General features: G+C 45.4%; 1 protein-coding gene across 3 annotated transcripts in view; it reads left to right on the forward strand.

The window, feature by feature from the left end:
* The window catches only part of LOC100115854 (fat-like cadherin-related tumor suppressor homolog), a 278,987-nt gene that overhangs the window by 85,602 nt on the left and 166,428 nt on the right, over nt 1-26,957 (forward strand). For 2 of the 3 annotated variants that reach the window (XM_032601346.1, XM_031924920.2), the window contains exon 4: nt 21,051-21,201. The exons of the other annotated variant lie outside the window; for it this stretch is intronic. The gene's annotated coding sequence lies outside the window, so the exon portion shown is untranslated. The remainder of the gene's footprint in view (nt 1-21,050; nt 21,202-26,957) is intronic. 3 annotated transcript variants of the gene reach the window in all.

Here is a 26,957-nt window from a genome sequence, read left to right on the forward strand (position 1 = left end):
GAATTTCCAACGACGAGGGAAAAGTGAACGTTGCACACCGGATGAATTGAAAATGATGCGCGAATTTTGAAAATGTTAAAGAAATTCCCTGAAGCTTTGACCGGAATCTGGAGGGGAGAGGCGTCATACGTATATGTGCATGTATACAGCAGAGGCGAGAGCCAATTTAAAATGGCTGGAATAGTTAAAGTTTTGAATTTCATCCCGCTGCCGACAGCCGCCCGCGCGGGAAATTCGAAATTCTTCCTCGTCAATGTGTGGCGGTCCCGCAGCCGTCATCGACTGCGTCCGACAACGAGCGCCACCTCACAGCACCGGCGAACAACCCGAGCGCACGGCGACAGCGTAAGCAGGTCCTCGTCCCTCGCGCGGACTTTTGACGAGACCAGAGATCTCCGAGCTCCCGGCCAGATCGAGCGTATCTCCCCTTGTTCGCTTCAGCTGTGGCTTTTCGCGCTCCAGTTCAGTTTATTTATTATTGACTTTTAGTTATCTTTTATATCTTTGTGTGAATAAAGTAAATAGTTTGTAGTGAATGTGGTGACTTTTACTTGGTTTATTCGTAACTCCCGCTTGAGTTGACACTCATACTACAACATTGGTGACCCACGATATCAGTGCGAACGAAAAAACGAAGCAAAAAGATGGTTGAATCTGAAGACATGCAGGCCAAACAAGCTGAGCTCGAGAAAAACGTGGCGGATCTACAAAAACGCTTGGCCGACCTCGTGGAAGCAAACACCGGCCTTCCAGGAAACCCGAACAACGGAGGCAGCATTTCTTCCATCACCGCTAACATCAAGCTTCCACCCTTTTGGAAGGAACAGCCGAAGCTCTGGTTTTCCACGATCGAGTGGACCTTCGAAAACTGCATAATCACGAGCGACAAATCAAAATTCAGGTATGTCGTATCGAACCTCGATCAAGCAACAGCAGTCTACGTCGCAGATCTAATCGAAAATCCACCCGAAGCAGTAAGATACGACGCGCTGAAAAGACGTATCATCGAGACTTTCGGGGAAACTGACGAGACAAAGCTGAGACGGTTGCTCGCGATCAGACTATCTCGGACGATAAACCATCACGCATCTTGGCAAAAATCAAGAATCTCGCGGGCACACAATGCGACGACGCAGTTTTTAGAACCATCTTCTTGGAACGCCTACCAGAAAACGTCAGAGCACACCTTGTCACCGGTGACATCCTAGACCTCGGCAAGCTCGCCATGCAAGCCGACAAAATTGTTGACATTATGAAGCCTACTGCTTCAATCGATGTGTGCCCGATCAATCTCGAGAACTCGATCCTCGGTGCCATGTTAACCGCCATCGAGAAGCTCACGCATGATTTCCAAGAATTCCGCCGAAGCCAGAACAACGGCAAGCAGCTAGCAAACGGTCGCGCGCTCGGTCGGTAAGCAAGAACCGCTCCAAAAAAGAAGACAACTCCGATTTTTGCTACTACCATTCTCGTTTCGGGGAAAAAGCGCACAAATGCCGAGCGCCTTGCAGCTTCAAGGAAAAGCAGAAAAACTAGAAGTACTGCCACCGGACGAGGCGACGGTTGGTAGTACGTCAAGCAACAACAAGGAATTCCGCCTCCACCTAGTTGATCGGAAGAATGACCGAAGATTTTTAGTCGACACCGGTTCAGCCGTTTCCGTAATCCCCCATCTTGAGGTTAAACGAAAACTTGCTACGTCAACAATTAAGCTCTACGCCGCCAATTCCACGGTCATCAAAACCTACGGAGAAGAACTCCTAACGATTAATCTAGGACTAAGACGCGAAATTAAATGGCCATTTATTATAGCTGATGTAAAGGTCGCGATCATAGGAGCCGATTTAACTTCATTTTATGGTTTTCTTGTAGATCTAAAACAAGGAAAAATCATCGATCCAGCGTCAAACATATCAGCCGCCGGGAACATTCAACCAGCTGAGCACCACGGCATTCTAACGCTCGACGCGAATGCTCAATATGCCCCGAGATACACTCAGCTGCTGGAGAAGTTCGCCGATCTCACCAAGCCATCGTTCCGCCGGCGACCCTTCTCCGAGACGACGGTCGCTCATCACATCGTCACGGAAGGGCCTCCAACCGCAGAACGCCCACGCAAGCTCTCGGGTGAGAATTTGAAAGCGGCTCGGGAGAAAATCAACACGCTGCTGGAGCAGGGAATTCTCAGGCCGTCGAATAGCGCCTGGGCGAGCCCGCTGCACATGGCGGCCAAGAAAGACGGCGACTGGCGACCGTGTGGTGCCTACAACACCTACAACAAGCTGAACGCCATGACCGTCCACGACCAGTACCCACCAAGGATGATTCAGGACCTGTTCCCGATGCTCCACGGCAAAAAAGTTTTCTTCAAGCTAGATCTAGTACAAGCGTACTACCAGATACCAATGGCACAAGAAGACATACCCAAGACCGCTATCATTACGCCATTTGGTCTTTTTGAGTTTTTGGTCATGCCTTTTGGCTTACGATGTGCCACTCAAACGTTCCAAAGATTTATGGACTCCATACTTAGAGACATAAACTTTGCTTTCTGTATATCTTGATGACATCATCGTATTTTCAGACTCACATAAGGAGCACGAGAAGCACCTGCAGATCATCCTTGAGAAGCTTCGCAAGCACAGACTGGCAATCAACCCCAGTAAGTGCAGCTTCGGACAATCTGAGGTCACGTTTTTGGGATACCACATCAGCGAAGAGGGCTACAAACCTCCCAAGCACCGTGTAGAAGCTATCGTGAATTACACAAAGCCCGAAAACATCAAGGATTTAAGGAGATTCTTAGGCATGGTAAACTTCTATCGTCAACTCATCCAAAAAGCTGCTGAACTTCTCAGACCGCTCACCGCTTTCCTCACTGACTCACACAAGAACGACAAAAGGAAAGTCAAGTGGAACGACCAGGCTGATTCAGCATTTGACAACGCCAAGAATGTTCTAGCTAACATCGCTTTGACAACATATCCCGTCCCAAATTCGCCACTCACCTTACGTACTGACGCTTCGGACACCTGTATTGGGGCCTCCATTGAGCAATACGTCAAGGGAAAATGGATGCCCATGGGATTTTTCTCTCGCAAATTGTCTGATACCGAAAAGAGATATAGCACGTACGACCGTGAATTGCTCGCCATATTCGCAGCAATTAAGTATTTCAAGCACCAGCTCGACGGCAGAGAATTCATCATCGCCACGGACCATAAACCGCTCGTTTATGCGTTCAAACAAAAAACTGAGAAATTCTCGCCAAAGCAAGAAAGACAGCTGCAATTCATCTCGCAATTCTCCACGACAATTAAGCATGTAAAAGGCTGTGAAAACGTCGTGGCAGATGGCCTCTCAAGAATCAGCACAATCGACATGCCAACAGTATTGAGTGCCAAAAACATCAGCAAAGCTCAGAAGAACGATCAAGAGCTTCGAAACTTGCTGAAAAATCCAAACTCGCTGAAACTGCAACAACTGTCCATCGAGAATCACAAGATATACTGCGACATCAACAACTCAACTGTACGACCATATATACCCGAAACTCTTCGACGCGCTGCTATCGAAACAGTACACGGCTTGTCACACCACCCTAGTGGACGCTGCACTACTCGCACGCTACGAAGCAAGTACATATGGCCCGCAATTAAGAAAGATTCGCTCAAGTGGACCAGGGAATATCTCGATTGCCAACGAGCCAAAATTAAGCGACATAATCGCGTAAAACCTCAAGGCATCGACGTTCCTGATACCAGATTCAACCACATACACATGGACTACATACATCTACCTGAAATCGACTGATTCAAATACTGTCTAACCATAATAGACAGACTTTCACGGTGGCCAGTAGCTGTTCCCCTTAAAGATTCCACTGCAGAAACAACGGCGACTGCACTCTTCAACAACTGGATCAGCCATTATGGTTCACTGCTGACCATCACAACCGATCAAGGACCGCAATTTGAAGCTGAACTCTTCAAAGCTCTCACCAGATTTCTCGGCAGCCAAAAAACCCGAATATCGCCATATCATCCAGCTTCCAATGGGATCATCGAACAGTGGCACAAAACATTCAAGGCTGCACTCATGTGCAAATCTGAAGTCCCGTGGATTCATCTGCTACCATCCGTCATGCTTGGCTTACGTACTGCACACAAAGAAGATCTAAGCGCTTCATCAGCTGAAATGTTATATGGCACTACCCTACGACTACCCGGAGAATTCATTATTCATCAGGACATTCTTGCCAACGCAAAAGACTTCGTCAAGCAACACCGAACCTACATGAGAGAAATTCAACCAACACCTACTTCTCACCACAGTAAGGTACGCATATTCAAGCAGAAAGATATTGATACCTACTCTCATGTGTTTATCAGAAGCGATCATGTGAAAGCTCCGCTCGAATCACCCTATCGTGGACCGTATCGAGTCATAGAGCGCAGCACGGACCGACTATTCAAAATCCAAGTTGAAGGCGAAGAGAAGAACATTTCAATTGAGCGCTTAAAAGCAGCCCATTACACCGAAGAAGACCAACATCAAGTAGACGAACCTCAAGCAGATGAACCTCAAAACAACGAACCAACTCCAGAAAATCCTCAAGTCGAGGCACCAAAAAGCCAGCGAAAAGTTAAATTCAAATCGAATTCTAACCAGAATTCTGGAGGGGGAGTGGATGTGGCGGTCCCGCAGCCGTCATCGACTGCGTCCGACAACGAGCGCCACCTCACAGCACCGGCGAACAACCCGAGCGCACGGCGACAGCGTAAGCAGGTCCTCGTCCCTCGCGCGGACTTTTGATGAGACCAGATCAGCCATCGATTCAGTTTATTTATTATTGACTTTTAGTTATCTTTTATATCTGTGTGAATAAAGTAAATAGTTTGTAGTGAATGTGGTGACTTTTACTTGGTTTATTCGTACCTCCCGTTTGAGTTGACACTCATACTACAACAAATGTACGCTATTGGAAAGCGTGTCAACAAGCTCTGGCGCTTTTAATGAACTGCCGCATCAATCCGCTCTGCTCTATACTGCATACACACTCTCTCTTTCTGCGTGTCTGCGCGACGACCTGTGTATATGTATAATGTATATACAGAAACAGCAGCCCCCGAGCTTTTATCGAGCCGTATACATACAAATACATTAAACCTGGCGATGTACGATAATTGGAGCGCAAGAAAAATCTGGTAGCGCTGGAAGTGCGCGCGCTCGTTTTAATAATAACTTTTCGAAAGCTCGAGCCGAACACGCGCCGAATAGAGTTGAAAAAGCAGCTTCGACCCATAGTCATTATGTATATCCGCGGCGAGTTTCAGTTTCCAACTCGCCCGTCGAAATATAGAAGCACGCGCATCTACGTTCCCTCTCACTCGGCCTCAACTTCTCTCCGTCCCTTTTAATCTCTTTTCTTGATTTAGCCGCACTCGACCAGGAGCGCGTAAAAGGCAGATCCATCGGCGGGCCGTCTCCCGATGCTTTTTCCCGATATCTGCAGCGCGGATGCTCTCATCTTTCTCCTCCCCCCACTCTATCTCTCTTCTCAAGAGCATCAGCGCCGCTAAAAAGGAGTATACAGCGGCTCATCATAATTAAAACTTCAGCGGGACGCGATACCCCGTCGCTGAATGCTTTTACCCGCCCCTCTCTCTATATCTGTCCTTATTGCGCTTGCGCTTTTGCGAGCGTCGCCGAGTCTCGCGTTTGAATGGCGCAAAAGTATGCCTAATTAGCGTCTTTCTCTGTCTCTTGGGACGGGGGGATCGGAGGGCTTTTTATTGCGGCGATCTCGGCGAGGACAACGCAAATAATGGAGTGAAAAACTTTGATAAATAAAGTTGAAGGAATGAACGAAGCGAAGCAGCGAGAGAGAGATCGGCGATTCCATTAGGGGTAGGCGAGCAGAAAATAGGTAATGTCCCAAGATCCTGAGACGTCCTCGGCCGCCGTAGGCTATACGTAGACACTGTATTATATACACGGGGTGTATAGAGGGGCGGGGAGGGGAGGCAAGCGAGATAGCTTCCAGTTGGCAAGCTGATGTATTCCCCGAGTTCTGTTACCCCCGAAACAAGCGAAATTTACTGCGGTGACGGGGCGGCGCTCCCTCCCTCCCTCTCTCTCTCTCTCTCTCTCTCTCTCTCTCTCTCTCTCTCTCTCTCTCTCTCTCTCTCTCTGTGCACCTCTGACATTTCAATCTGATTTAGTATGGCTCGGATGGAATATAGGTGCGCCTCCGGATCTGTGTCGCGCTGCTATGCCGCTACTGTAGCTCACCGCTGCCGCTGTTTGCGTCGCGAAAAAGTCCAGCGTTAAATTCGATCCGGCTCGCAGCTATCAAAACTAGCCGCGGCGAGTTTGAAAAAAAGCACTCCCAACGGGATTGCAGGAATCAAGCTGATGGAGAGAGTTGGGGCATTTGAAGGAAACGAGGAGTTTTTCCTTTAACAACGTCATAACATGATTTTTCGAAAAATTTCAAAACACTCGCGAGAACTTAAAGCCCTCGTGCATAACTCGGCTCATTACAGTAGTATTGAAAACCTCAGCATTCCGAGTTTGCGTAGAAAATTGAAGCCCCACTTGTACACCGAGTTAAAAGCAAGAAGCCCTGGCGAACATAATCAGGAAAGAGGAGCCGCTATCTCTCTCGCGCGCGCGCGATTTAATTACTCGGCAAGGCAACCGGCCCATCGTTTATTTTCAGCCCCTGATTATTTAGCTCTCCTCATTTCCATAAATTTGCATGGAGTCCGTCTCGCGCGTTTAACGAAGTATCCCCTTTTTCTAGGCCGAACCGTGCCGGCTGAAAAATCTGCCGGGTGCAGCATCCTCGACAATTTTAATTGGTCCTCTTTCTCTTCGTGTATATTCGCTGTTTTTCGAGAGGCAGAGTAGGGGCAGAGAGAGAGAGAGAGAGCGTCTCGTCACGAAGATTCTTTTTTCGATCGTGCAGCTCACCCGAGAGTTTCACCGGGCGCAACGAACCTCCGGCAGCAGCAGCAGCAGCAGCGCACATTCACTTCTGGGGCTATACAGCGAGAGAGTGAGCGACGGGGACTGAAGCTCGTCGATTAAATGCCGCGTGTGCAGAACTAATTGCTCCGTTTCCGACTGGAGGCGGCAATCCAATAACACGGATATACCCCCGGACACACGCCACTGCTGCAGCCGGGCTCTCGTCCCGCCTGTGTGCGCAGAGAGAAAGAGAGAGAGAGAGAGAGAGAGAGAGAGAGAGAGAGAGAGCCGAGAAAGCCGTGTATTCGAAAACCTCTCCTGGAGCTTCACGGACTAAAAGCTGCGTCGGAATAAAACGGGAAAACGCCGAAAGTGCCTTGCCGAATTTGCCGGGTTCCGAGTTCCAAGGGATTCGCTTGCGTCACCACTCGCGCGTACAACGTACTCGAATTCGCCCCCGACGTCTTCGATGTACGTATACGTAGTATGTTTCGATTTACGTATTCGATGTACGTACTATTAAATGTCGATCTGGAGTTGGAGCCGACGTCAAAAGCTGCTCTCGCATCATGCAAATAATGAGGGAGAAAGACTGCCAGATGTATCTCGTCTCGGAAAAGTAAATCGCGCGCGAGGAGAAAGTTGGGCAGAATCGATCAGCTATCCTCTTCTCATCAATATTCATACTCGCCGGCGATTAATTTATTCTCTCGTGACTTTGGCATCTTGTATGCGATTGAAACGGATCAGCTTCTCTCGTTTCGTGCGCTCGCTCATTGTGTCTGTCGGCTTCTTTCCGAGCTCGACGCGATCGGCTCGCGTGCTGTCTATGTGGCCATTGTGGAAAAAGAGCTATGCGAGCTCCACAGGTAATTATGCGAACTGCTGTGGCTGCTGACTTTCCGCTTACGGTGGCACGTTGCCCTCGATGTTTCGGCTACGTCTGTATACTGCGCTGAAGGATCAGGATTTGCGCGGATTTCGCATCGAGGCTATATTGCTTCGAAAAGGTCTCGATATACACGCGAGACCCATCGCTAAAAGTGAAAAAGTTCAAAGGGATAACTTTATTTGAAACGCTTTTAATCATCAGGCTTTCGGTTCGACCTATATTGATTGGCTGCCAACTTGATTGATGCCCGAAGGCAACACTCGGTTTTGCGGCTGGAAAAATACCATGTATAATAGCTCCAAGTGTTTCCTTTCCCGCAGTATTATACACGTACGAGCGTCTACAATTACACAAAGTTTACTTAAAGTGTGTGTATTCGTGCGGCGCAATAAAGAGAAGAATTAGAGAAAGCTCGCGGGCGAAAGGAAGTAGCGATATTTCACGCGCGAATGGGATGAAAATCTAGCCGTTCGCGGAGTCGTAAAATCACGCAAAAAAGTTCCTTCATTAAATTCCCGCGAACGCGAGCAACAAGTGCGACACATCGCCTCCCGCGACAATACGCACACGCATGCACATCGCTGCGCGCGTTAATTCGCCCCTTTTGCCTGATGCAATCCGACTTGAAAATCAAAAGCCCGCACCGCAAGTACAACAAATTAACTCGCGAAATCTTGTGAACGACAAAGCAAGACCCCTTCATTAAAACTTCGTTTGACACGTTCTGGCAAAACTATTTTGCGCACCCGAAGTCATGTAGCTACATAAAGGTCCGAGGCTCATTAAAATCCCGCGCATATTTCGATTGCTGCTTGACAAAGAATAAAAGACCGCACGCGGTCGACGTGCACGTGACGCATTTCTCTCTTTCTCTCTTCAGCAGTCCTGGATGTATCTATATTAGCATCCCGCAAACACCCCGGCAAACACGGGCGTCAGTGCGGCAAAAGTTATGCGCGCACGGAATTATCAGAGTCGCTCGCTCGCTCGCGCTATCCGGCATCGGATTGCAAGACGGAAACGTCGCTCCGAAACCCGTGCGCATACTAAGAAATAAATATCTAATGTTAAACGAGGGTGTATCGAAAATGGCACATCTCCCAAGTACTACTACTTCTCGTTTCCTACGTAATGGGTAAAATAAACGACCAGAAAAATAAACCCACTTTTTTTTTAAATTTTCTACTTGTGGGACCCTCTGACCGCTTTTTTTTAATTTTCCTGCGTTATTTTTTTCGCGCTCGTGACAAGGGCGCGTGCACCTATATAACGATGCGATTCCTCGCGTCGGGGGAGCCATTGTCCGGGCTACTTTATTATTTTTAGCCTTCATTTTTCGTCCCCTTTCTTCCGGCGCGACGGCTTGTATTCCTCTCCGCGCGAGCATCGCACCTCGTAATAATTCCCGTCGCATGTGCGCGTCGCAGCGACGACGAGTCATGTGTCAGCGATATTGGCTTTCGTCGCGTCTCCGCGAGAAGAGCCGCTTCATAAACGAGCGTGAGATGACGTTTATGCACGCTTGCTCGCGCACATACGACTTCTTTTTTTTCACAACGATTATTGTTGCGCGCCTCGCACGTGCGGCGGGAATTGAATTTTCTTCCGGACGGACGGCGGTGCCGTCGTCGCGCCGCCAGTCGGTATCGAGCAACATCAGTGCGACTGGCTTTATTGACTTTATTGCTGCAGTGCTCTGCGTAGCTGCGGGCTGCAGTCGGAGGGAAAAGCTCGGACTTTAAAAGCGCGCGAGCGCTCGTCAAAGTCTTCCTCCGGAACGGCGATTGTCTGACGGGATTGCGATATACGACTGGACGGTGCCGAGTTTCGCTAAATAAAGCCAGGCGATTGTTGTGTATCAATAAACCGGGGTATAGCTTCACAATGAGTCTTGATTTTACGTCTTTTTCCGATGACGGACGCTCGAGCGGCAGAGAAAGGAAGAGAGAGAGAAAGAGAGAGAGAGAGAGAGAGAGAGAGAGAGAGAGAGAGAAAGTAGGTTGCTCCGTAATAAATTGAATAAGTTTTACGCTGTTATTCGAAACGGGAAAGTTTATTTTGCATTCAGCGCGTCGTGGTATGAGCCCTTAGGCCGTGGATGGACGCATTCATCGATCGCGGTTATATCACGACGCCGGCAGCAAGAGTGACCGCTGTTTCATTGAAAACTTATTCGAAAAAACGTTCCTCGAAATAATACTCCGCGAGACACGTTTACACTCGCGAGACGTACCGAGGGCGAAATAATAAATTCAGAGGCGTGTATCCCGCGCGCACAATGCGCAATTATTATGACGCCGGAGAGAAATCCTCTGCGCGCGAAAAACAAAAAATAAAACAACAATCAGTCGTAAAAAGAGCGACGCGGCACGTGACCCACCGTATAGCGGCGTACTCGGTGAAAACGAGGCGGCAGCTATGCGCGAGCGATAAGTATTGTTAGCCTACATCGACGAAACCAAGGCTCGCACATTATAGATATTTTGAAAGGGGCATTATAGATTCGAATGGGCAGTTAGAGAGAGAGAGAGAGAGAGAGAGAGAGAGAGAGAGCGACGATGATTTATGGGTCGGCTCGGAAACTGCACCTCGCTCTCTGGAACGAGAAAGAATAAAAAAAGAACGGCCGAGCGCGCATCAACCGTTATCCCCCGCGCCGCCGAACTCGCGATACGTCCTCTCTCTCTCTCTCTCTCTCTCTCTCTCTCTCTCTCTCTCTCTCTCTCTCTCTACGTATACAGGTAGACGTATCCGCGCAACGAGGATAACACGTAGACGTACGAATGCGCGGTGCCGCAGGTTGCTAGTTATATACCCAGGGAAATCTCGAATCTGGAAAAAAGGCCCCTTTGTTCGCGGGCGCATCCTTCGGCTCGTCCCGCCCGCGCGAGAAAGAGAGTGGTAACGGGCCGCCTTAGATAACTTTCGCCGCGATAAGCGGCGCGAGGTATAAATCTGAATTGTTTTTACAAGGCGGAAAGGGTGGCGCGCGCGCGGAGATCGAGCCTAGCGATACCGATACACACGCCGGGCTATGCATGCAGCGCCGAGCGAGAGCCTGTAATTTGCGGCCGCCTCGACTATCCCCTGTGATGCGCTGCGGAGGCAGCCGACTGATTGTCGAGCTGCAAGAGCGATTTAAACCAATCGCCGCTTCGCCTATACATATATACATGTACACTCAGCTGCGCAGCCGGGGGAAGGGGATGGGATCGGTTGAACGATGCCGAGCGAGGGTTTATTAGGTGGACCGTTATAGCGCGAGCTGATTGCACACGGCTCCGCTGCCGAGGATTGGGTTTATCGGTCGCGTGAGAGTCTTATTCGGAAGTGTGCCTGCTGTCGCTGATAATCGGCAATAATGCGAGGTTTAGCTCTGCTCTTGTTCGCTCTTTTCCTCTTCTCGATTATTGGCGTACGATATTTAGAAAACTCTTTAGCAAGAATTTCAATCTAGATGATTTCCCCGGGCTTATAACGATGCAGCGAATGTATACACGCGCACGCCGTGTCTGAATGATGACTTTCGTCGGCGTATTCGAGGCGATTGAACGATATCGAGACCTCGTTAATAATTATTATTAATTGGCTGGTCTATATATTACGTGCAACGTCCAACGTTTCACTCACCCGTGTACTTTCTAAATGTTTGCCTGTGCGTAACGAATACTTACGCTCGATCATTATTGACGTACACTACAACGCGTCGACAAGCGGGCACTAAAATAAAGATCGGCCCTAGAAAGCCAAGGGACTAGAGGGACTAGAGCACACAAGCGCAACAGACAGCGCAAGAGCGTCCAGTATGTAAATCCTTCTCTCCTCGCGTCTCTCTCCGCAGCGCACAAAGTATCGACACACGCTCCAGTGGCGGCAAATTGCCCGACGAATTCCGCGAAAGGCTTTTACGCGCGTACATAAGTCACTGCGTGGCCCGGCACGTTCTCTCCGTAACGGCGCTTCGCATCAGCTGGCCCCCCGAGCTACACGTCGCGCGGCCGACTCCGCAAAACAATAGCCGTAAATATATGCTGCGGACGCGCTATGGTCTCTCTCTCTCTCTCTCTCTCTCTCTCTCTCTCTCCCTCGTCGTTATCGCTCTCCGCTCTCTGTGGACACTGAGGAATAGCGCGCTGCACTAGCTCTGCTGCTCGCCTGTGAAGCGAAAGAGGGAACTGATTTATAAATCCCGCTAAGCAGCGTAACCCGAACTCGTAAAGGCTACATCACACATGGAGGGAGCTTTCTTGAGCTTTTATGTGCCAGTTTTCGAGAACTGGTTAACCGGTTCGCTCGCGCGCAAAATGATTGCTTTGTAGTCCATCACTTTCCCGGAGAGATCAAACGCTCCTACGTATACATCATTTAATTTGGACGTCAATCAAGTGCGCATGTCTTTGGGAAGGAAGACTGACTTTCAAACGCAAGGAATCGCGTCGGAAAATCGAAGCTCTGGCTCCATCGCGTCGCGCGCATCCATCGGAGCAAACGCAAAGAGCGCAATGTTCCGAGAAAGTCTCGGTCTTGCAATAAAAAGCCCGCGAGAGTGCGCAGCGAGGCAGAAGGAAAGAAAGCGAGAAAAGAGGGTGTAGGCGCGCAAGCGAGAACTAATTATATTAAACGACGGCAAATTACAGGCTTCTCGCGCCGAAAATACGCGCCTCGATATAACGAAGTCTCGAACGAAGAAAGAGAGAGAAGGGGGGAGCGCGAGGGGCGGCGCGCAATCGGCCGATGAATATTTATTGCGCGAGCGCGCCCCGGCAAACTTTGAGGGAAAAGTTCCTCCGGCGTATATATGTGTGTGTGTGTATGTGTGTGTGTGTGTGTAGCTCGCGCTCACTGCGACGGTATACGTTCCGAAAGCCGTTCGTTCAGCTCCGCGACATCTTCGATGATGATGGAGAGCTCGCGGGGAGTTTCTCGCGGACTCGAAATGAATTTATAGGCGCAGCCGCTCGGACGGAACGAAAATGGCAACGGTTGGTCCGAGCATATAAAGGAGCCGGCCGTACGCGGTCGGAAGAGGAAGCGCCGCCGCGTGGAGCTTCCATTGGCTCTTAAGTAGGTCGACTTTTTTCACTTCGGAAATTTATCAAAGTATATACCTGGCTTCGACAGCGTTATATTCGCGCCAGACTTCTTTTCGTCCGCTCCGATATTGACAAACCCTTAATTTTCATCTAATGACATTTTACTCTAAATTACACATCAGAGAGGGCAATCGTCAGGTCGTGTGTCCGAATCGAAATCGAATCCCTCTATCTCGGTGCGTCAACGAAAATATACAGCCGCTCATACTCACTCGGTCTACGACTCATCGATATAAATTTCGCCGTGAGCAGGATATGTATAATACAGTGTGCGAGTGTGTAGGTACTAAACACGCGGCTGAGAGAGAGAGAGAGAGAGAGAGAGAGAGAGAGAGAGAGAGAGAGAGAGAGAGAGAGAGAGAGCAAGAGCGAGTCGCGAAATTATATTTCTCCGAGCGCAATATGGCTTGCGAAGCAACGAGCGACCCTCGTAAGTCGTAACCTTCGAACGAGCTTCTTCGAAGATTGCTGCGAGACACACGGAGCTGAGCGAGAGAGAGAGAGAGAGAGAGAGAGCTGATCCTTCGACTACGGGTATATACCATACGCTGCTAGACTGATGCTTCGCTTCGTCTTTTTATCCCCGCGCGCGGGTTGCTCGCCCATTACGTTTTACGTTTGCGCGGGATAATAAATTAGCTACTGCTGCGCGGGATCGCCTTCAATCACTTTTGCCCTTAGCTGAAGCGGCAGAAGTGATAGCTCGAGCTGATGGACAAATAGGTATAAATAGTCAACGAGTCTTTGTTAATTCACTGATATGGAGCTCGGGAGAGAATAAGGCCGATGACCGAACAGGTGGCGACGGCTGCGGATGAGAATTTTCATGAGGACAATATAAAGCTGCGCGCGAGTGAGATCGATAAGCTGAGAGAGAGAGACTTTTTTATTCCTTTCGCGTCTGTTTTAATGAACGAGAGAGAGAGAGAGAGAGAGAGAGAGAGAGAGAGAGAGAGAGAGAGAGAACAGAGGATGAATTATGAATCTAGTTTACGTGATCCAACGGATGAAACTTTCGAAGCAGAAATAAACTCGCGCTGTATTGATGTATGTGCGCGCAACCGAATACTGTTGAGCGTATGTAACTATAAGACAATATGAAAATATATAATTATAACAGTGCTCGGATCGAATGACATGCCGCGAATGGAGAAATAATGCAGCGATATATTATACTGATTCTCTTTGTATTCACGAAATGCCCATTATGAAGCTCAAAGATTATTTATTGTTAAATAGCGTTCGTGTTCATTCAATCATCCTCTGCACATGTGAGATCCGATATCTTGACGCAATGAATAGATAGTAGCTCAATATATCATATTGTAATTGGCTGCGTTTACGAAAAAATAATAATAATAACAATAACTAGCAAACGCACGCGTCATTCGAAACAAATCAAGCCCGTGCGTATACAGCTGGCCGAACGGCTTGACCGCACAAAGGTCCGAGCGCGAAGGCAGATCGAGCTACCCGGAAACGCAGAATGCGAAGCCGCGAGAAAAAGCAAAAACGTCGGAGGGACAGAGCTGCGTCAATTACATCGAGTTTAACGAAGCAATGAAATTCCCCTAACGACATTTTAATCCGCGCGGATCATGCTCTCTCTCTCTCTCTCCTTCTCTCTCTCTCTCTCTCTCTCTCTCTCTCTCTCTCTCTCTCTCTCTCTTTCCCCGCACGCATGTACATGGGGAAGCAGCAGCGTCGATTCGTTCGGCGCCTCGAGCGGCCACAGGCGCAGCGGAAAAGAGAGAAAGGCGAGAGAGCGCGCGCAATTGACGATGAAATACGTTTACCGAGCGCCACTGCGAAAACCGATGCAAGCGCTTTCTTTTGCTCTCCCCGTTCCGCAGGTCTTTAATTTCATCGCACCTCCAAGAGAGACACTACTCTCTGTAGCTGGAATTGATTAATCTCCGTCGGGGAAAAAAATCTATAGATACCACAAGCTCGAATATCTCGACGCTATGCGCAATAGTGTTTGCTGCTTATAGCCAAGAGCGGGTGTATGTGTATACGTACTTTGTAGCGACTTTAGACGCGCTTCGCGCACAGTTATAGCATGAGCGGTCAAGCAGCAGGCCAAACAAGGCGGTTTTAGCATGGGGGCACACTATATATTGTCTAGACTCGACGCGCATACTGTTTATGAAGAGAATAGAAATGTGCCCATGCGCCACCTATTGTCGCCTGCCACAGACTCGAAGAGTTTAGGTGGTGACAAAATAACCTGTTGAAAACTGCTTTGTTTTAGTAATTGATATCGCTTTGGCGGTCGGAACATACGTTATGTGCATTAAAATCAAGTTTCATTTAGATTCGCAATGATGTTTTTAAAATAAATAATGTTTGGTACACAAGCAAGTTCCAAATTTTGAGAATATCGCAACAATGTAACGAAATACATTCCTTGTTATCGTGTTTTCTCAATTTTCAGAAGTCGGTCAAGGTGAAGCGATCGAAATTTTTAGGTAGGATATACGTCCATCCAGAGGACTGCAAAGGGAACAACTAAAATTAACGTAATTAAAATGCCTGGTGTGCACACGCGGCGACTTGTTTTCTTCAAACGTTGCGAGCTACAGCCTAAATAGCAATGACAAGCGCACCCGCGCAAGCCCCAGCAAAGCTTGTCAGCTATTATCCCGCAGATAGGATTCGTTAGTTGAATGATGATCAAACAAGCATTATAATGAATGACTGAGTGGCGGGAGGGGCAGGCTTCACATCGATTGGCTTCGCTTAATTGCACTGTTGTTGTTTTTCCGCGCGGATTGGATATTCCAGCGGAAAGCGAGGTTCGCAGTAGATATGAGCCGGGCATGGCAAGACCAATTTTAGAGGCACTCGTAGTTAAACACTGATATGTGAAACGTTTAGTGTATCGCGTTCGAATATTCATTTCGTACGAGATATGCAATAACGGATAGTATGTATTATTGTAACGACTTTGAAAATCATATTGCAATAATCCGTGCACAGCGAACATTTTCCACTCATGGTATGATGTCGTTTCTATACACGATTTCATTGAAAATTGATAACACAGGGAAAACTCATTTCCCGCTCTATTGTGCGCGCAGAGCGTATCCCCATCAGCGCAATGACCTAGATGTATACTATACAATTTCGTTTATTTTTACCCTTTCAAAAGGCTTTTCTCTCGTAAAAGTATATGTAAACAATCAGCTCAACCTCAAAAAAATCAGCGGGATAGATCTTCAGATGCCTGGGATTGCTCGTACAAACTTCCTCTTTTGACACAGTACAGCTTACTCCCCGTCACCTCGACAAGGCGTCGCGCTATACGATATCCCTATATTAGCGGCGCAGCCCCTCGGAAGACTTGCGTAACATCACCTCCCTCGCATCAATTCATCGATAGACTACGCGCAGGTATAGCAAGTAATTTTCCGCTCCAACTGCCATCTCTCTCCCTCGCTCTCCTCGCACATAATCTAAACAAGGATGTGCTCGTGTCTCTGCACTGCATAAGCACAGCAAAGCGACGTCGTGCGATAAAAACACGTCCCGTCACTGGTCCTGATGTATATATGTAGCCGGGCACACAAAACACACACACTTGGCGCCTGGAACTTACTTCACCGCATACTCGGCTATTTAGCCTTGGATAATGGCCAAGTGCTACTTCCGCTTTTCCCCGGGCCGCGGAGCACGTCAACGACGTCCTTACAGCGGCGCATTGTTCCCCACATAACAACGAACCACCGCGCACGCTGCTTACCATCGCATGGATATTTTAATTCGGGATCCGGTATATGTATACTCGGTGTACGAGCAGTTCTAACTTTTCCGGGAATTTCGTTTTAATGGAGTTTACCTAATACACACCGCGCGCGGGAGCTTAAAACGGCGAAGGATCGAGCTATAGAAACACTGATGCATAGCTGCGAGGAAAATAAAGTCGAAACGTTGCGCGACCCGAGTCGAACGACTGCGCCGCAGCGCGGCTGACATTAGCGCGGTATATACGCAGTATTCGTGTATATGTTTCACTGCACGCGAAGAGGTAAACTCAGTGCGCGCGCGCGCGCGTGTGTGTATAGGGGAGAGAGCGTATGCAGCTCAGTTCTAATCTGTTTATAATTGCCCCGGCGGCCGAGAAGCGCCGCGAGCCCAATTAGCGGGAAATCGTTAACGGGAGCATGCCGGCGGGCCCCGGAATTGCAGCTATCGCTTACTCGCCTAGTGTTCTAGCTCCTCCTAAGGTCCGGGGCTATACCCGCTGGAGAGGAGAACTGGACGAGGACCTAGGCCTATGTGTGCGCGCTCGAGCTCATGCTGTAATTATGCCATTGCTGCTAATAGAACGCGCCGCGCGCGAGATCCGCTCAGCTGCGCCAACTCTCCGCCCTATGCCTGTATACGCTGCTGAATCTCTGCTCTGAATCGGTTTGCCTCGTCGGCTGATCTACTTTTTTGTCGAGATTTTCCCTCGATTTCGTACTAGGCTGAAGTTTCAACTTTGATCTAGCTAAATGAACCACGCGGACGCGTCGAATTCAAATTTAATTTTTTACCTTCCCAGCACCTGTGCTATAGAAGTCTATATTTAACAAGCGCGTTCCGACGAAAATATTTCGATCACGAAGCAAGGGGCCACACCTCCCTTTCCGCGAATTAACGATTCATCTATATGCTTTGTCTATATGGTTCGAGGAAAAAAAGTTTTTGAATTTCGCGCACCGTGCTTTTAAAAAAAAAGATCATCCCCATTCGCACAAATGCGCAAATTCCGTGTGCGCGTTCGGTATGCGCTTTTTGACAATAATCAAGAATTAAAATTTTCTCCGCGTCTAGGTGCGAGGCATTCAAACAATAGCGAGCATCAGGCGAAAGGTGAAAAATACCGGCATTTGCCGAGAGGACGAATAAATAATCGGACGAAAGCCCTGCGCGTGCGGAGAAGAACGCGAGTGTTTTACACGCGTTTTTATCCGTATTCGAGAGTTTGCGATGCAAATGAATTCGTTGTTACGATAGGATGAATAAATTGCTATGGGCACTCGACAAGATTTTTGAATGGCGAAATTTTCAGGCGGAAAATCGAGAAAATTAGCTCGGCCATTGTTATATAGGAACATGCGTAGAATTGAATGAAAGCTTAATTTGCGCGCATTACTAAAAAAGACTTGGACGTACACATTCTTGAGCCGATGTAGATCAGAATGAACTTTTATACATAATTCAGAGATAATCGGATTTTTCGGCGAAAAGCGAATATTTCATACGAAGCGGCTATAGTGTTCGTGTGAGCAATGTTAATAATTGTAAAAGTATTCATTATTCATCACTATAGAATATAATCGTGAAAGTAAAACAATAAATTTACCTTTATTATATTCTCGGAAATTCTTTTAATGATCGCGCTCACGACATGATGGCCTCGTGTATTACGTAAGGCAAAAAGAACACAGGAACGCGAGCCATAACCGAATTCACACCGACTCGTTGAGCATTAGCAGCTCGTAAGGAAGAAAACAGGGCGTTTAAAAACTTGGCTCCCTCGCACGTTTTCCCGGGCGATTATCGCGCGACGTGAAATATTCGCTAGCCGGGAATAAAACTCCTGAATTATGTGTGAAAACGGTCCCCTTTCCAGCAGTACCACGCGCTTATTATTACGCGCAAGCGAAGCCACGCGCATTGTCCTCTTCCGCTCGAAACAAAAAGAAATTCAAAGCTCGCTTCCGCCGATCGCAGAATAAACTTTTCGAATTCGATAAGGGCCGCGCGTATATACAATGCAATTGAAAACAGGAAGGGCTTTCCCGTATAGCTGGCGCGCTAGCGTGGTCCGTCGTATTTTCGTTCTCCTTTTCACAAATCAATCGCGCAGTGTATTTTCAATCAGAAGGTCACACATATAAAATGAAAACAAGGCTATTTTTTGGAAACTGATGAAAACACTGGTATGTTTGGCATCGTTAGAAATCGTTTTCGCGGATTTTGATAGAATAAAATGACCATCCTATGCAAAAACATCCCTTGATTGTTTTCATATAAAAATTACGACATATGAATTCAGCTCAAAACTGATTTAAGCGTATGAGTCAAGAAAACTCGTACGATTGCTATGTAGTTGCGCAACGAGCCCCAAATGACGATATCAAAGTAAAGATATCGTCGTTCGGCCGTATAGAGAAATGGCGAGCAATGCGAATAGCTAGAGACGACAGGAATTCCTTGCTCACTCGGCATCCCCTCATTTCCGAGCAGCTCTCTCGTAAAAGCGAACTTTTATTGAAATATCCATAATCAAATCCATACGCGCGCATTCGTTAAACTTCGCACATATAATACACATGTAGCATCGGGAGACGCGTACCGCGCACAGAAGTCCGAAGAAAAGAGGACGATCGCAAGCTTATCGTTCGCATGAATAACCGCTCGCGGTTAATAATATCTGCAGCATTTAAAGAAGCGCGTATTTCACGGGTTGGATACGCCGGCAGCTCTCAGGAAGAGAGAGGGAGAGCGAGCACTAAAAGTCCCAGGCGGGGCTGTAAAAAATCCCCCCGAAATTTATTGTTTGCTCGACGACGAGGCTTAAGCTGCTGTTCGCCCAATGATTAAGAACTCTCGAAGGCAAGTGTCTATGAGTTACGGCCCGCGCGGAATAATATCGACCGATATCGCGCGCATTATTGCGCACAGCCGCGCGGATTTCGGTGCGGGAGAAGCGATCTAAAAAGTAAGTAAGCGTCCTCAGCTTTACTGCCGCGTGCGCGCGAGCTTCAAAGAGGATTACCGTGACGTTTTACAATCGTTGCGCTACGCTTCAAACGTGTTTTGCTCTCCCCCTTCCTGAGAAGATGGGCGTTCGTATATACACATATTCTCCGCAGCCGTGCGGCTCGCACGTGGTATTGACCCTTCGGCCGTCGTGGATTTTTACGCGCGCGGTAAAAAGTGTCCTGAGGCCGAACGAACCAAAAAGAAAGAGAGGAGAGATCGTCGTCGAGCGAGAGCCGATAATTGACTCTCGCGCACGTCGACGCGGCTAAGTGATGGGAGAGCTTACTCGCATACGCGTCGCGGCATCTCATGCTTCTTTTTCACGAGCGAGCGTTTAAAGGGAACGAGCGGCTCCGAATCGGCCAATAAAATCTCAATTTTATCGAATTAATTAAGAATAAACGCGGGCCTCGTGTTGCGCAAGTGTGTTATATATCCATGTATAACCCAGATATATCTTTTTCCTCTGGCGTCGCGTAACGGTATGCCCGACATCACGGGCTATTCTTCTCCCTTAATGTGTCGCCGCGCTGCGAAAGAGACAACGCGAGATACTACGAGGATCTCGGGGGAGATTCCGAAAGCGCCGCTGGAAAATCAAACGCGCGAATGGCGCGCGGCCTGAAGCTTATGGGATGTATATAGCGCGACATAATCATCCCACGTGCGCGGGTGTATAAACAAAATATACGCGCGCGTGACTTTATTTTTCGCCTTTATATTATTGAATGACCTTCAGGGACTGGACAGCTCATCTCCTGTTTTTCATCGCGGCTGCGTTACAGCCCGATATTCGTCTTTTTTCGGGGGAAAAGTGTATTCGGCGTTTAATACGCCAGCGGCGAGAGCAAGTAATAGCGACCATTACTTTTGCTCGCGGATAAATGAAACGACGCGAGAGCGTCAGGGAGCGACCGAATTGTCTGGATTTTTATACTCTAATTAATGCGAGAGAGAAAGAGTCGCTTTAAATGCCGCGCGCGATATTGTAACAGCGGCTATAACGATGACAGTGTTTTCGGTAAAAGAGGCTGCTCCTTAAAGGCATTTTAGCCCGGGTTTAATTCTTCATTAAAGTCCTATTAAAATAAATGATTCATGAAATTAGCGGCTTTTTATCTGCTCTCTATACGTATATAAAATGACATACAGTGCCACATTCCTTACCGTTAAAATGCGTTATATATATCGTGCACCCGGCGTTCATTTTTATATAAGTTCGCTTGCTGTGGGTTCCCGAAACAAGAGTAAAAAAGATTATAGAAGCGTAATTGCGCATTAGCTCTCCGTAATTTACAAGCCGACAAATCAAGACTCTTTATTTGCCGCAGGAAGTCAGCGACGACGGGGCCTTTTACGAGCCGCGATGCACACCGAGAGAGAGAGAGAGAGAGAGAGAGAGAGAGAGAGAGGGAGAGAGAGAGAGAGAGAGAGAGAGAGAGAGAGAGAGAGAGAAAGGATCCTTCCCAGCTCTGCAATCACGTGAGTTTTTACGATTAATTTTTAAAAAGCATATACACGCTGTCAAATCCCAGGAGAAGTAGCTGTGCGGCGAAATGCCTGCCGAATAAAACATACGATAGTCGGGCGTCGGGAAAATGGATGCATGGCGCAGAGATTTTCGACAGCGCAGCATCTACATGAATTATTGAGCTATATACTCGCAAGGCGACTGCATCAGGCAGCATCTTGAGAAATCGCGGAGACTGCAGAAAAGGCTGTCTCAAAGAGATAGACGAGCATTGTCCGGGTTATGTACGCGGATAAGGGGGTTCGAGCGGTCCTGGTTTCGCAAAAGCCCGAGTACCTTTTCGACCATCTCTGTGTGTGCACTGTGTATACAATATTATACTTTCCCCAACGCTGTTGCCGCGTCTTTTAGGGATCAAACGAGATTCGCATTGCGCGCATAACTTGCCTCTGTACATTTGCTCATTATGATGATTCAGAGATTTCGTTGTGACCAAAAAACATCATCAGAAACTTGGTTATCGAGTCGCGTCGTACAGCGCCTGTACACCTGATGTAACATATCGATTTTCCCCGATAAAACGAGCGCGAAGCGTCCGCGCGTGTTTTCTTTCTTTTTTCCCAGCACCTTATCTCGAAAATGCATGTAAGAAGGCATGGCTCGATAAGAGGCCTCCGCCGGTGCAGCTCTAACTCACTGCGGCCGGACGTCCAACAGCAGAGCACGGGAATATATAACGAGCGCTTGCGCCGCACAAACACGCACACACACACACACGGGTGTATAGAACACTACGTCGACGGTAAATTAGCTCGCACGCGACGTCGCCGATTTCTGCGCCTGCGTACAGTAAATCAGAGCAGCGGCCGAGATTTGTACGCGCGGATTATTTGTGTTTGCGCGAGTGCCAAGTAGACGCGCGTGTGTCAACCGCGCGTCGGCCATTGAGACGCTGCTGCACCACGCTCGGATCAACGCGCACCGATTGATCAAATAACCGAACCGCGTGTGCGTTTACACACGCCGTGTGCGCGTAGTCGGATATACGAGCGTATCGGTGTACATTTTATTGCGACTTTTCATCCGCTTTATAAAGGCTAATTTTATGGTCGACGACGCGGGAGGATTATCTCTTTTTTCACATCGAGCATTTTACGCCCGAGCGCCCGGAGAATCACTTCTCGGCACGCTGATTAATGGCCCGATAAAGCGGTGCCGATGATTAATAGGGCTGGCAATTGATAATGAGGTAAATAGTTATGCGTGCGGTAGCCGCGGGGGAGAATTTTCGACCGGTTCTCGAAATTTATCGCTCCCGCGTGGTATATGCATCCGTTATTATACATTCGGTTCCTGAATAATTGATACCATTTCTATCGGAAGCGCGCGCGAATAGTAGCTATCGCTGCGCTAGCAGGACTCGAACAATCGACTCGCCCGCCAAGATTTTGAAATTCAAATTCAGAAAAGAATAACAAGCCCTCTATACGATGTTTCCCGGAGCCGTCCGTAATTGAATCAAGATTTCGAGAAGGGCCGACATTCATCGCAACTCGCGAGATTATTTTCCCTCGGGTTGATCCCGTGCAAAGATTCGCGTAGCTCGACGTGCACGCACAGCTCGAGCTAGGGAAGAGAAAAGGCATCGGTATATAGTGGCCAAACTGCAGCAGCAGACCAAGTTGGGCGCTAGAGCCTCTCTACGGTCACCCAGGTAATGCGAGGTTTGTGCACATGAGAGGTGCGTGATTAGAGCTCGTCGACGATCGATCGGCAGTGTAGCTGCTGCTAGCAAGCCGCGAAGCTCGGGCTCGACTGCGCTTCGGTTTGCATTTGCTTTGTATTTGCAGTGGAAAGCTTGGGGGGGGGGGGGGGGGCGGGTGGGCTTGGAAGGGTCCGCAACGCTGGCCTGTATATACATATACAAGTGTACACGGCATCGGGAAGGAGAGAGAGAGAGAGAGAGAGAGCGAGCGGATTTGGGTGAAGGCGAACAAATACGCCAGGGCATTATCGCCGGGCGCAAATGACTTTCGCCGGCTATGAAACAATCGGCTTTGCTCGCACCGCACACCGGAGACTCGCGAGAGAGCAGCTAACTATATACCGAAATACCGAATTGATTGCCGAGAGAGATAGCTATATATATGTGTGTGTGTATATATATATATATATATATATATATATATATATATATTATATATTATATATATTATATATATAAATCGTGCATGTGTTATATATATATATATATATATATATATATATATATAATATATATATATATATATATATATATATATATATATATATATATATATATATATATATATATATATATATATATATATATATATATATATATATATACTAGTGGGGCTCCGCCCCCTGCTCGCTTCGCTCGCCAACCCCCTATTGTAGTTTCTGTGTGATTTTATCTTCAAAATTTTATTTTCATGAACTGATAATTATGTTCTGGATGGTTGAAAATGATCGATCTTATTGTATAAGAAAACCTGTTACTGGAAGTAAAAGTATTGTTTAACATTGAACTTCTACTATTAATGGCATTTAAAATAGTTTTAGCTAGTTTTTGAAGTTTTCTGACGCTTGAAATTCATCATTTGAATTTATATATATATTTTTTTTTAAATTAATTTTAATTTTTTTTAATGTTCTTAATGTTTAAATCTTTGTGCCGCAAAAGGCATCTATAAAATGATAGACTTTTCGAGTTGCGCGCCATTGGGAGACGTGAGGTGATCCTGAAAATTAAATTATTTGGAAAACTGTCTCTTTATTCTGTCTCTCTAGTTCTGTCTGACTACTCATATTACCTGAAAATTCATCGAGGTCTTTGATCTCGCTTATCTTGTCCATTTTGTTGTTTATTCAATCAGTGAATCATCTATAATGATTATACTTTCTGATGGTTCTTTGAGTTCTTTGAACTCAATTATTCCCTAACTTATTTACACGTTATTAATAATTAACTTTAATCTTATAACTTAAATAAAATTAGAGGTAGATCTTCAATATCTGGTTCTCTTGGAACTGATACTTCTTACCTTAACCTAAACCTTAATTCTATTTAATATTATCCAATTTAAATCTATTTAATCATAATATGTTATAAAGGCTATAGCCGGGTTACTATGGTGAAATGGCCCCCTTGGAAAATGTATATATGTTATATACCATTCGATGGGGGATAAAAAAAAACTCCCATAGCCAAATTTTTAGCTCTCTGCCTAGTGCGCATGCGCAGTAACGTCGATAAACGTGTTTTTTTGATTTTATTTTTTTCTGAAGTCCCTATAGGATAAAAATTTTTTTAAAAATTCACATTAGTGTATTTTTATGTCATGAATAACTGCAATTTTTTGGGATTACATAACCTCAAATATCGGATCTAAAAAAATTATTAAAGTTTTCAATCGATATTTTGACCCCCTTGTTTTTGAGGTGCAACTTTTTAAGTAGACTTTTTTTTGTGTACTTTTTCCCGTTCTTTACGATGGCACTAACGTTTTTTCCTTAAAAATGGTGGCACAACTCGATTTGAGCCAAAAACTGATTTTTTTGCCATTTTTTCACGTTTTTAGCTGGTTATGTTACAATTTAGTTACTAAAGTGACTCCTTTTGAGTAGTTTTGCATATCTTCCCATGAAAACATAATCAAATGAAATATTTTGTTCGCTCCAAGCCGTATTTTTTATATTATCTTACGTTTTCAATGATGGTCTTATCAGAATTGTGATATCACCTTATTATAAAACTGATGGCTAATGTTATGTTCTTTTTAAACGTTCTGTGATTGGTCGAAAGTATTGTCTCTGTCGCACTTTTTTGTTTATTGTTTATTTTTATTTCTAATAAAAGGTTATGCTTGGCCGCGCGGTTGACGCGGCGGCTGCAATGCAGACGATCTGCGTAGTGAATGGTCAATCATAAAATTAAGAATTATCAGGAGCATAAACAAATAAAGTATTTTGATTTCTTAATTAATTAAACGATGCGCAAACCAATGGCCAACATTGTTTTTTTCAAAACTAATTTTTCTTTTCTTACAATTGTCTATATAAGGGAGAAAGTACAATACGTCCCGTACCGACCCCGGGACATACCGTCTCAAATAAGTCACTTTTATATTATTGGCTAATTCTGTTCGATAACCCAATCGACGGTACAGAATTAGCCAATCCCGTAAAAACAGCTTATTTCAGACGGTATGTCCCGAGGTCGGTACGGGACGACGGACTCAATTGTACTTTCTCCATAATATACTAATACAAGTGAATGGTGAAAACGCTGTTAGTATAAGTTTATAACTTTTAAAGTAAATTAAAATCTAGCAAATAAAAATTGTTTCGATTTTTCTTTTTACTATTTCGGCTTTTGACTGATAATTGATAGCAATACTAGAAAAAATAATAAAGTAGTTAAGTATTTATTTTCAAATACATTGGAGTTAGTTGGAACCGAAGGCTGACGCGGCTACTTTAAATCTTTCTGCTGTTTACTTCAAAACTAACAATCTTGTATATTTAAAGTGAGTACTATATATTTTACATATCTTTTAAAAAAATGAAGATTTAACAAAGTTTTTCAAAAGTTTTGACATCACAGATTATATGCTTTGATATTAGGGTTATATGTATTTCTAATACATATTACACAATAAATTAATATTTTGTTAAATAACTTCTTTAAAATCAAAACCTATTATTAATATCTAAAATGTTATTTTTATGCCGACACTTTGAGTTTTGAAAAAAATACTGTAACCAACCTACTGATAAATAAAAAATCTCCCATGTATTTATAATAAATACACTTGTATTTTACCGTTATATGCAGAGTAAGACTTATTAATGGGTAGAAAAATAAAATTTTTATTATAAATTCTGTAGTATTAAGAGTAATTGTATCAAAAATAATGACAGATAATATAGTAATATAATAATATGATATAATAATATAATAATATGATATAATAATATAATAATATAATATAATAATATAATAATGTAATAATAATAACAGATAATTATTAGACCTTTTTATACGCTAAATAAGAAAAACATGTTGTGTACGTTATTAAATTCTTGCATAAAATCAAAAGTTTAAACCAACATTAAATTATAAACTGTTTTAGTACTCGCATAAAGATCCGATCTTATCCTAAAACAAAAATAGCAATCAGATTTTAAATCAATAAGCTAACAAAAAAGTAATTAATAAAAATGAATTTTCAATCCTATAGATATAGATATACGTACAATGCATGTAAGGGGAACGAGTCTTTATCTATTTAACTTAACCAATTTAGGCTAATCACATAAAGTAAAATGAGAAATTAGTTAAACATAAAGTTGTTGAAACTATTAACTAAATAAAATTAAGAAGGAAAAACATTTGAATAAAATATGACAATAAACTTTTGCTAGAAACGGATTTGACGATTGATGAGTTGCATGTTTTGATGTAATGCGGTATATTAATTATACAAGTATGATTAAATTGATAAAATATAGAAAGTCTTGAACAATAATTAATTTGTTTATGTATAAAATACTGTCAAATTAATAAAAAATGTACATAAATATCTGCATATGACTATATATGATGTGATTTTTACTATAGTTAATTATTATGAGATGAGAAAAAATATTTGGTTTTACATAAAAACAATACATGAGAAATAATAAAAATGAAAAATAGAACTAATAGGATGCGAACTTATTAATTGTCAATTAACTTTTA

Source organism: Nasonia vitripennis, chromosome 1 (assembly GCF_009193385.2).
Source record: "Nasonia vitripennis strain AsymCx chromosome 1, Nvit_psr_1.1, whole genome shotgun sequence".
In the NCBI taxonomy this organism is placed as follows: Eukaryota; Metazoa; Arthropoda; class Insecta; order Hymenoptera; family Pteromalidae; genus Nasonia; species Nasonia vitripennis.